Below are 9,594 nucleotides of genomic sequence, written 5' to 3'. Positions count from 1 at the left end.
CCAGAATCAATATTTTTCTTATGCACCTGTTCATAAACAAAGACCAATATGTCCTTAGTATAAACAATGAGTCAGCTTTCAGGGTGGTTGCCAAAATTTTATACCCTAGGCCTCATCAGCCTGCTGGAATGAAACATTGAAATGCAGAGAACTTATAGGCAGGAAGAACATGAATAGAGGTGGTCTTGTTGGTACACTCCTCTAATCTGTGCACTCATAATGCAGAGGACACTGGTCTCTTTGAGTTCATGGATAATCTGTTCTCAATTTATTTGGTGAATGGGAAAAGGCAAGAAACTGTTTGCCACAGCAGAAGTGTGCAGATGCAGGGATAATTTTTAGGAGTGTTTCTATCCTCTCACCATTTAAATCTCAGGGTTCAATTGGAAGTGTCAGTCATGCTGGCAAGTGCCTTTATGACATTAGCCATTTTTTGGCCTTAATATATATGCTTTGAATGTAAATATATCAGAATTAATACACACACACACACACACACTCCACAAATTACAAAAGAAATTTATACAATACAGTAGTACACCAATGCCAGCAGATCACTCTGCATGCAGGCATAATGACCTGGGATCCATCCCAGAAAACACAATTACCAGCAAACTGTTTGACTACTAACCATGTGTTGAAAATACTCGGGTAAAGATCATTAGACATGGTTCCCATTTTACTTCCAGCAATGAAACTCTTATCCACCTATCACATGACAGAACTCAGGCAACCTCAATGAAAGTGAGGAAAAGAAAGTGAAACACTTTTCTCCTGTTCTGTTTGAATTTTGGTATTCATAATTTAAAGGAACACAGCACAGCCTCTTTTGTGTCAGAAGACGGCTTCATTTGAAAATGAAGCAAATAATGGTTTTGGGTCTCACACACACTTCAGATACACACCAAACAAAAAAATTGATTTCCTTAACTGAGAAGGTTCATCCTCTACCTTTCCTTTGCAGAAGATCGAGGAACATATTGGCTCTGGAATAAGGTCCTCCAGTGTCAAGACCATCTTGGGGGACCTGGAAAAGTCTCCCCTAGATGAGGTAATTACTGATAGCTGCAAAAAAAAAGAAATATATTTACCTTTAATTTCCACTTATTTGACATATAATATATTTTTTTGTGAGAGGAACGATGTCTCTGTGTTCCTATGTCTGCAGTATTTCAAATAGTGTCAGAGAAGAGGAAGCTAGCCTGGCCCATTTCTTCACCTCCTTATATCCTCCCTTCTCTGAGTCCAAAATCTAATGACCCTGTAAGGCACTAGTTCTCAAGTTTCCTAGGGCTGTGGCCATCTGAAGACCTATCTCATGTTGTGGTGAACCTGCACAGGAAATTTTTTCCCTTGCTATTTGATAACTGTCATTTTTCGAATCTTATGAATTATCATGTCTATATCTATGTTATCAGGAGGTGTTAGGTGAACCCCGTGAAAGACAGTCTTAGGTTTTCCAAATGGGTCACTAACCACCTGTTGAGAACCACTCTTTTCAAGGGTATGTGATAGTAAATTAGACTATGGAGACAAAAATCAGAAAGGGAGCTATTTGAATCAGAAAGATACAACCACACACAAATAAAGAGAGTAAACGTTAGAGAATCATGCAGTAGATAATGTCAACAGGAACCTACCAAACATTCTTGTATGACTTCAGTGGATTTATTTTAGGGGTGGAAATGTTTTGAAAGCATTTGTCTGTGCACTCTGTTTGTGGTGTGTCCTCAGACATCCAGGGGCGCTTTGGATCCCCTGGCACTGCAGTTCCAGAAGGTTCTCAGCCAAGATGTTGGTTCTGTGAATCAAAGCCAAAGCCTCTGCCCCAGCAAAATGTGGTATTCCCTGCTGAGTCATCTTTACAGACCCCAGAATCAGTATGTTTCTTATGCACCTGTTCATAAGCAAAGACCAAATGTCCTTAGTATAAACAATGAGTCACCTCAGGGGGGTTGCCAAAATTTTATACCCTAGGCTTTTTCAGCCTGCTGGTATGAAACATTGAAATGCAGAGAACTTATTGGCAGGAAGAACATGAATAGGAGGTAGTCTTGTTGGTACACTCCTCTAATCTGTGCACTCATAATGCAGAGGACACTGGTCTCGTTGAGATCAAGGATAATCTGTTCTCAAATTATTTGGTGATTGGGAAAAGGCAAGAAACTATTTGCCACAGCAGAAGTGTGCAGGTGCAAGGATAATTTTTAGGAGTTGTTTCTATCCTCTCACCATTTCAAACTCAGGGTTCAATTGGAAGTGACAGGCATGCTGGCAAGTGCCTTTATGACATTAGCCATTTGGTGGCCTTAATATATATGCTTTGAATGTAAATATATCAGAATATATCAGCATTAATACACACACACACACACACACTCACACACACACACACACACACACACACACACACACACACACACAAACTCCACAAAATACAAAAGAAATTGATACAATACACTAGTACACCAATGCCAGCAGAACACTCTGCATGCAGGCATAATGACCCGGGATCTATCCCAGAAAACACAATTACCAGCAAACTGCTTTACTACGAACAATGTGTTGAAAATACTCGGGTAAAGATCATTAGACATGGTTCCCATTTTACTTCCAGCAATGAAACTCAAATACACCTATCACATGCCAGAACTCAGGCGACCTCAATGAAACTGAGCAAAAGAGAGTGAAACACTTTTCTCCTGTTATGTTTGAATCTTGGTATTCATAATTTAAAGGAACACAGCACAGCCTCTTTTGTGTCAGAAGACGGCTTCATTGGAAAATGAAGCAAATAATGGTTTTGGGTCTCACACACACTTCACATACATATCAAACAAAAGAATTGATTTCCTTAACTGAGAAGGTTCATCCTCTACCTTTCCTTTGCAGAAGATCTAGGAACATATTGGCTCTGGAATAAGGTCCTCGAGTGTCAAGACCATCTTGGGGGACCTGGAAAAGTCTCCCCTAGATGAGGTAATAACTGATAGCTGCAAAAAAAAAGAAATATATTTACCTTTAATTTCCACTTATTTGACATATAATATATTTGTTTGTGAGAGGAACGATGTCTCTGTGTTCCTATGTCTGCAGTATTTCAAATAGTGTCAGAGAAGAGGAAGCCAGCCTGGCCCATTTCTTCACCTCCTTATATCCTCCCTTCTGGGAGTCCAAAATCTAATGACCCTGTAAGGCACTAGTTCTCAAGTTTCCTAGGTCTGTGGCCATCTGATGACCTATCTCATGTTGTGGTGAACCTGCACAGGAAATTTTTTCCCTTGCTATTTCATAACTGTCATTTTTCGAATCTTATGAATTATCATGTCTATATCTATGTTATCAGGAGGTGTTAGGTGAACCCCGTGAAAGACAGTCTTAGGTTTTCCAAATGGGTCACTAACCACCTGTTGAGAACCACTCTTTTCAAGGGTATGTGATAGTAAATTAGACAATGGAGACAAAAATCAGAAAGGGAGCTATTTGAATCAGAAAGATACAACCACACACAAATAAAGAGAGTAAACGTTAGAGAATCATGCAGTAGATAATGTCAACAGGAACCTACCAAACATTCTTGTATGACTTCAGTGGATTTATTTTAGGGGTGGAAATGTTTTGAAAGCATTCTTCTGTGCACTCTGTTTGTGGTGTGCCCACAGACATCCAGGGGCGCTTTGGATCCCCTGGCACTGCAGTTCCAGAAGGTTCTCAGCCACGATGTTGGTTCTGTGAATCAAAGCCAAAGCCTCTGCCCCAGCATAATGTGGTATTCCCTGCTGAGTCATCTTTCCAGACCCCAGAATCAGTATGTTTCTTATGCACCTGTTCATAAGCAAAGACCAAATGTCCTTAGTATAAACAATGAGTCACCTCAGGGGGGTTGCCAAAATTTTATACCCTAGGCTTTTTCAGCCTGCTGGTATGAAACATTGAAATGCAGAGAACTTATTGGCAGGAAGAACATGAATAGGAGGTAGTCTTGTTGGTACACTCCTCTAATCTGTGCACTCATAATGCAGAGGACACTGGTCTCGTTGAGATCAAGGATAATCTGTTCTCAAATTATTTGGTGATTGGGAAAAGGCAAGAAACTATTTGCCACAGCAGAAGTGTGCAGGTGCAAGGATAATTTTTAGGAGTTGTTTCTATCCTCTCACCATTTCAAACTCAGGGTTCAATTGGAAGTGACAGGCATGCTGGCAAGTGCCTTTATGACATTAGCCATTTGGTGGCCTTAATATATATGCTTTGAATGTAAATATATCAGAATATATCAGCATTAATACACACACACACACACACACACTCACACACACACACACACACACACACACACACACAAACTCCACAAAATACAAAAGAAATTGATACAATACACTAGTACACCAATGCCAGCAGAACACTCTGCATGCAGGCATAATGACCCGGGATCTATCCCAGAAAACACAATTACCAGCAAACTGCTTTACTACGAACAATGTGTTGAAAATACTCGGGTAAAGATCATTAGACATGGTTCCCATTTTACTTCCAGCAATGAAACTCAAATACACCTATCACATGCCAGAACTCAGGCGACCTCAATGAAACTGAGCAAAAGAGAGTGAAACACTTTTCTCCTGTTATGTTTGAATCTTGGTATTCATAATTTAAAGGAACACAGCACAGCCTCTTTTGTGTCAGAAGACGGCTTCATTGGAAAATGAAGCAAATAATGGTTTTGGGTCTCACACACACTTCACATACATATCAAACAAAAGAATTGATTTCCTTAACTGAGAAGGTTCATCCTCTACCTTTCCTTTGCAGAAGATCTAGGAACATATTGGCTCTGGAATAAGGTCCTCGAGTGTCAAGACCATCTTGGGGGACCTGGAAAAGTCTCCCCTAGATGAGGTAATAACTGATAGCTGCAAAAAAAAAGAAATATATTTACCTTTAATTTCCACTTATTTGACATATAATATATTTGTTTGTGAGAGGAACGATGTCTCTGTGTTCCTATGTCTGCAGTATTTCAAATAGTGTCAGAGAAGAGGAAGCCAGCCTGGCCCATTTCTTCACCTCCTTATATCCTCCCTTCTGGGAGTCCAAAATCTAATGACCCTGTAAGGCACTAGTTCTCAAGTTTCCTAGGTCTGTGGCCATCTGATGACCTATCTCATGTTGTGGTGAACCTGCACAGGAAATTTTTTCCCTTGCTATTTCATAACTGTCATTTTTCGAATCTTATGAATTATCATGTCTATATCTATGTTATCAGGAGGTGTTAGGTGAACCCCATGAAAGACAGTCTTAGGTTTTCCAAATGGGTCACTAACCACCTGTTGAGAACCACTATTTTCGTGGGTATGTGATAGTAAATTAGACGATGGAGACAAAAATCAGAAAGGGAGCTATTTGAATCAGAAAGATACAACCACACACAAATAAAGAGAGTAAACGTTAGAGAATCATGCAGTAGATAATGTCAACAGGAACCTACCAAACATTCTTGTATGACTTCAGTGGATTTATTTTAGGGGTGGAAATGTTTTGAAAGCATTCTTCTGTGCACTCTGTTTGTGGTGTGCCCACAGACATCCAGGGGCGCTTTGGATCCCCTGGCACTGCAGTTCCAGAAGGTTCTCAGCCACGATGTTGGTTCTGTGAATCAAAGCCAAAGCCTCTGCCCCAGCATAATGTGGTATTCCCTGCTGAGTCATCTTTCCAGACCTCAGAATCAATATGTTTCTTATGCACCTGTTCATAAGCAAAGACCAAATGTCCTTAGTATAAACAATGAGTCAGCTCAGGGGTGTTGCCAAAATTTTATACCCTAGGCCTCATCAGCCTGCTGGTATGAAACATTGAAATGCAGAGAACTTATTTGCAGGAAGAACATGAATAGGAGGTGGTCTTGTTGGTACACTCCTCTAAACTGTGCACTCATAATCCAGAGGACACTGGTCTCGTTGAGATCAAGGATAATCTGTTCTCAAATTATTTGGTGAATGGGAAAAGGCAAGAAACTGTTTGCCACAGCAGAAGTTTGCAGGTGCAAGAATAATTTTTTGGAGTTGTTTCTATCCTCTCACCATTTCAATCTCAGGGTTCAATGGAAGTGACAGGCATGCTGGCAAGTGCCTTTATGACATTAGCCATTTGGTGGCCTTAATATATATGCTTTGAATGTAAATATATCAGCATTAATACACACACACACACACACACAAACACACACACACACTCCACAAAATACAAAAGAAATTGATACAATACACTAGCACACCAATGCCAGCAGATCACTCTGCATGCAGGCATAATGACCCAGGATCCATCCCAGAAAACACAATTACCAGCAAACTGCTTTACTACGAACCATGTGTTGAAAATACTTGGGTAAAGATCATTAGACATGGTTCCCATTTTACTTCCAGCAATGAAACTCAGATCCACCTATCACATGCCAGAACTCAGGCAACTTCAAAGAAACTGAGCAAAAGAGAGTGAAACACTTTTCTCCTGTTCTGTTTTTAATTTTGGTATTCATAATTTAAATGATAACTGTCATTTTTCATGTCTTATGAATTATCATGTCTATATCTATGTTTTCAGAAGATGTTAGGTGAACCCCATGAAAGACAGTCTTAGGTTTTCCAAATGGGTCACTAACCACCTGTTGAGAACCACTCTTTTCATGGGTATGTGATAGTAAATTAGACTATGGAGACAAAAATCAGAAAGGGAGCATGTCACTGACATGTCATGAATGACAAAGACCTGCAGTCATTATTTGTTGTGGAATAAAATTCAGTGAGGTTTTCCATCTGCCAAGCATCATCAAATACATTTTCAAAACTCATATTTCATAAATTTACCTTATTAAATAATCTGGTCTTCTTTGTATGCTATCTAAGCCAACATTATAGAATTACTTCATCTGTTTTTGCCATATTACTCTGGGTAACACCCCTTCAGTGACTCCAATATATCCTTCAGGCTTTGTTTATGTCACTCATACTGTAATTAGATGTCAGTTCTATTACTTTCTATTGCCATGCCCAAGGCAACTTCTAGAAGGAAGGGTTTGTTTGTAGTGGGGCTTATGGTTCCAATGGGATGCATACAGTTCCATCACCATCATAATTCAGGCAGGCAGGCATGGTGCTGAAGCAGCAGCTGAGAGCTACACTGACTCACACAAGAAACAGAGAGCTCCCTGAAAATAGCACAAGTCTTCTGAAACCTCAAGGTGAGCCAACAATGACACAACTCCTCTGAAAACGCCACACCTCCTAATCCTCCCCCAGATAGTTCCACCAACTGGTGGCCAAGCATTCAAATATATGAGCCCATGGGGGCTGTTCTCACTCAAGCCTCCAGAGAGGTGCTGGGGCAGGCCATTATAGCTATCCTCCATGTATGACAATAGTCATAGTTAAGGAGTAAGAACTTGGAAGGCATCTCCCAGAATCCTAACTTGCAGCTCCACAGCTCCCCTCTGCTCATGCATTTCAAAATCACCCTCACTGTTCTACTGTCCAAGGAACCTAATGGCCATTGTGAAAGGTTGTGGGGAAAGCATTAATGCAGTGCAGAAGAGAGAGGTTCCTTTTGTTCCAAAAGCTCCTCATTGTCACATTTTCTTAATCTGGCCAGAATGCAAAATCCCTGTCATACAGACAGGAAAGGACACATTTTGTCCTTTTCCTTTTACAACTTCCCATTATACAGAGAATGACAGTGTCAGGTAGTAAAGACAAGAAGGAAAGAAGGCATAAAGCTGAGAAGGTCCCCTTTTAAATTTCTCAAAACTCTGGGCCTTTTACTCAAACAGAAAGGAAGCAGAAAGTACTGAATATCAATGGCTGTTGTGATAAAATTAGACTGAGAAAAGAGACATTTGGGGGCTATAAATCAAGACCCTGACATAACAGATAAGTCTTAAAATGAATAAAATCAGTGAAAATGTTTATGAAAACTAATGTCTCACATTTTCCTTAAAGGTTGAAAAGAAGGCACCTTGTGATCCCCATATTACCGTTCGGCACAATTTGGTCCATTTACCACCTACATGGGATGGAGAAGGAGTTGACCCGGTTGATAATAAAAAAGGTGCGCATTCAGCCCAGGACACTGTTCTGGATCCCACAATTATTTAGGTATTTGCACTGGGCATGCAAGGGGGAGACCATATACTGACCCTGAGCCTGCTCTTGGTCACCACACTAATGACACCATGGACCCTTTTCAAACACTGACCCAGTTTTTGAAGCGTGTCTTAGAGAAGAACACAAGTGTAGTAGATTCACTACTGATCGGGAATCTTCTCTTGTTCATGTGCCATGTGACACTCCAGAACCTACACAGGGTAGCAACAAAATTTTTGGTTCTGTAAATACAGCTGACCACACCAGCTATACAATGAACACCTCTATAAAATTTATTCCTCCTTTGGCAGAAGACATGCTGCTGCTCCTTATTACTCCAGCAATGTGGTTCCTGGTTTCGATTATGATGATGATAAGACTCATAAGCAATATAATATTCCGCAGACGAAGTAATTTGAGAGATTACAGGAACCAAAACGTTGGACAAGGTGAGACCACAGAAATGGTTTAAAATAGATGAAGATTTTTGTAGTAGAAATCTAATTTTTTGGGCACTAGTATGTAAGATTAATAAATTTCATGCTTTATATAGAACTTTTGGGCATTTCCTAGCACCAGAAAAAATTTCATTCTTTATTTCCCAATAATATTAAAAATATATCACATAAAAATAACAGTTTAGTCCAACGAAAGTGCCCAAGTAAAGCTGGTAGGTTCACAGTTGTCTCCTATTCTGGAACAAGGGAATTTCTTTCACTCCTAATGTGAACCTTGTGTTTTTCTGAATGGCTAAGCAGAGATATATAACTGTTAAATATTAGTTTCTATTTTTCTGTGTGCATACATTGTGACTTATGAGTATAGCATCTTCTTAGAAACAAATATTTCAGAAGAAGCAACATCTGAGAATAGAACCAACAAAATGAGGCTCCACATTCTCACACCTTCTCAAACACAATGATACTAATGTCACTCCATAAGATTCTACTGATGATGCCACTGCTACTCCTGATCCTGAGATGTATGTCACCAGTGATGTTCTTGATGATGCAACTGATAGTTCTTTCTTTTCTTTTTAGTTGCTACCGAAGCTGATAATTCTCTGAAAGAACACAACAAATGACAATCTGTCAGGAAGATTTTATAAAAAATAGACATGGTTAACTATGTTCTGGCAGAAGACATAGTATATATTGAATTCTGTATATGTTTGAAATATTTTCCCATTAAAATGCATTATGCAAATATTTTAAGCTGTTTCTTGGTATTGTACAAACTGATCACCTGACCTCTCAGTGATATGTTTAAGGGGAAGGATTTTTATTATAGATACCAGAGTTTGAACAGATAGAGTGATCTGGAATGTTCAAAGCAGAAGGAGATGTTGGCTGAACATAGTCAGCCAACTGGACCTGGCTAATGATAGAAGCAGAAACAGACAGAGAGGCAGAGAGAGAGAGAATGAGACAGAGGAGGAGACAGAGAGAGGGAGAGGAAC

General features: G+C 39.7%; 1 long non-coding RNA gene across 1 annotated transcript; it reads left to right on the top strand.

The window, feature by feature from the left end:
• The first annotated feature begins 7,762 nt into the window (after nt 1–7,762).
• On the top strand, nt 7,763–9,343 carry LOC121826021 (uncharacterized). Its single transcript, XR_013047134.1, has 3 exons — nt 7,763–8,100; nt 8,447–8,584; nt 9,176–9,343. It is a non-coding gene; the product is annotated as an uncharacterized LOC121826021 (long non-coding RNA).
• Nucleotides 9,344–9,594: the final 251 nt, after the last annotated feature.

The sequence above is a fragment of the Peromyscus maniculatus genome, chromosome 22, assembly GCF_049852395.1.
Source record: "Peromyscus maniculatus bairdii isolate BWxNUB_F1_BW_parent chromosome 22, HU_Pman_BW_mat_3.1, whole genome shotgun sequence".
Classification (NCBI taxonomy): Eukaryota; Metazoa; Chordata; class Mammalia; order Rodentia; family Cricetidae; genus Peromyscus; species Peromyscus maniculatus.
The sequence above is the reverse complement of the archived record's forward strand: the minus strand, read 5'-3'. Positions and strand labels throughout refer to the sequence as shown.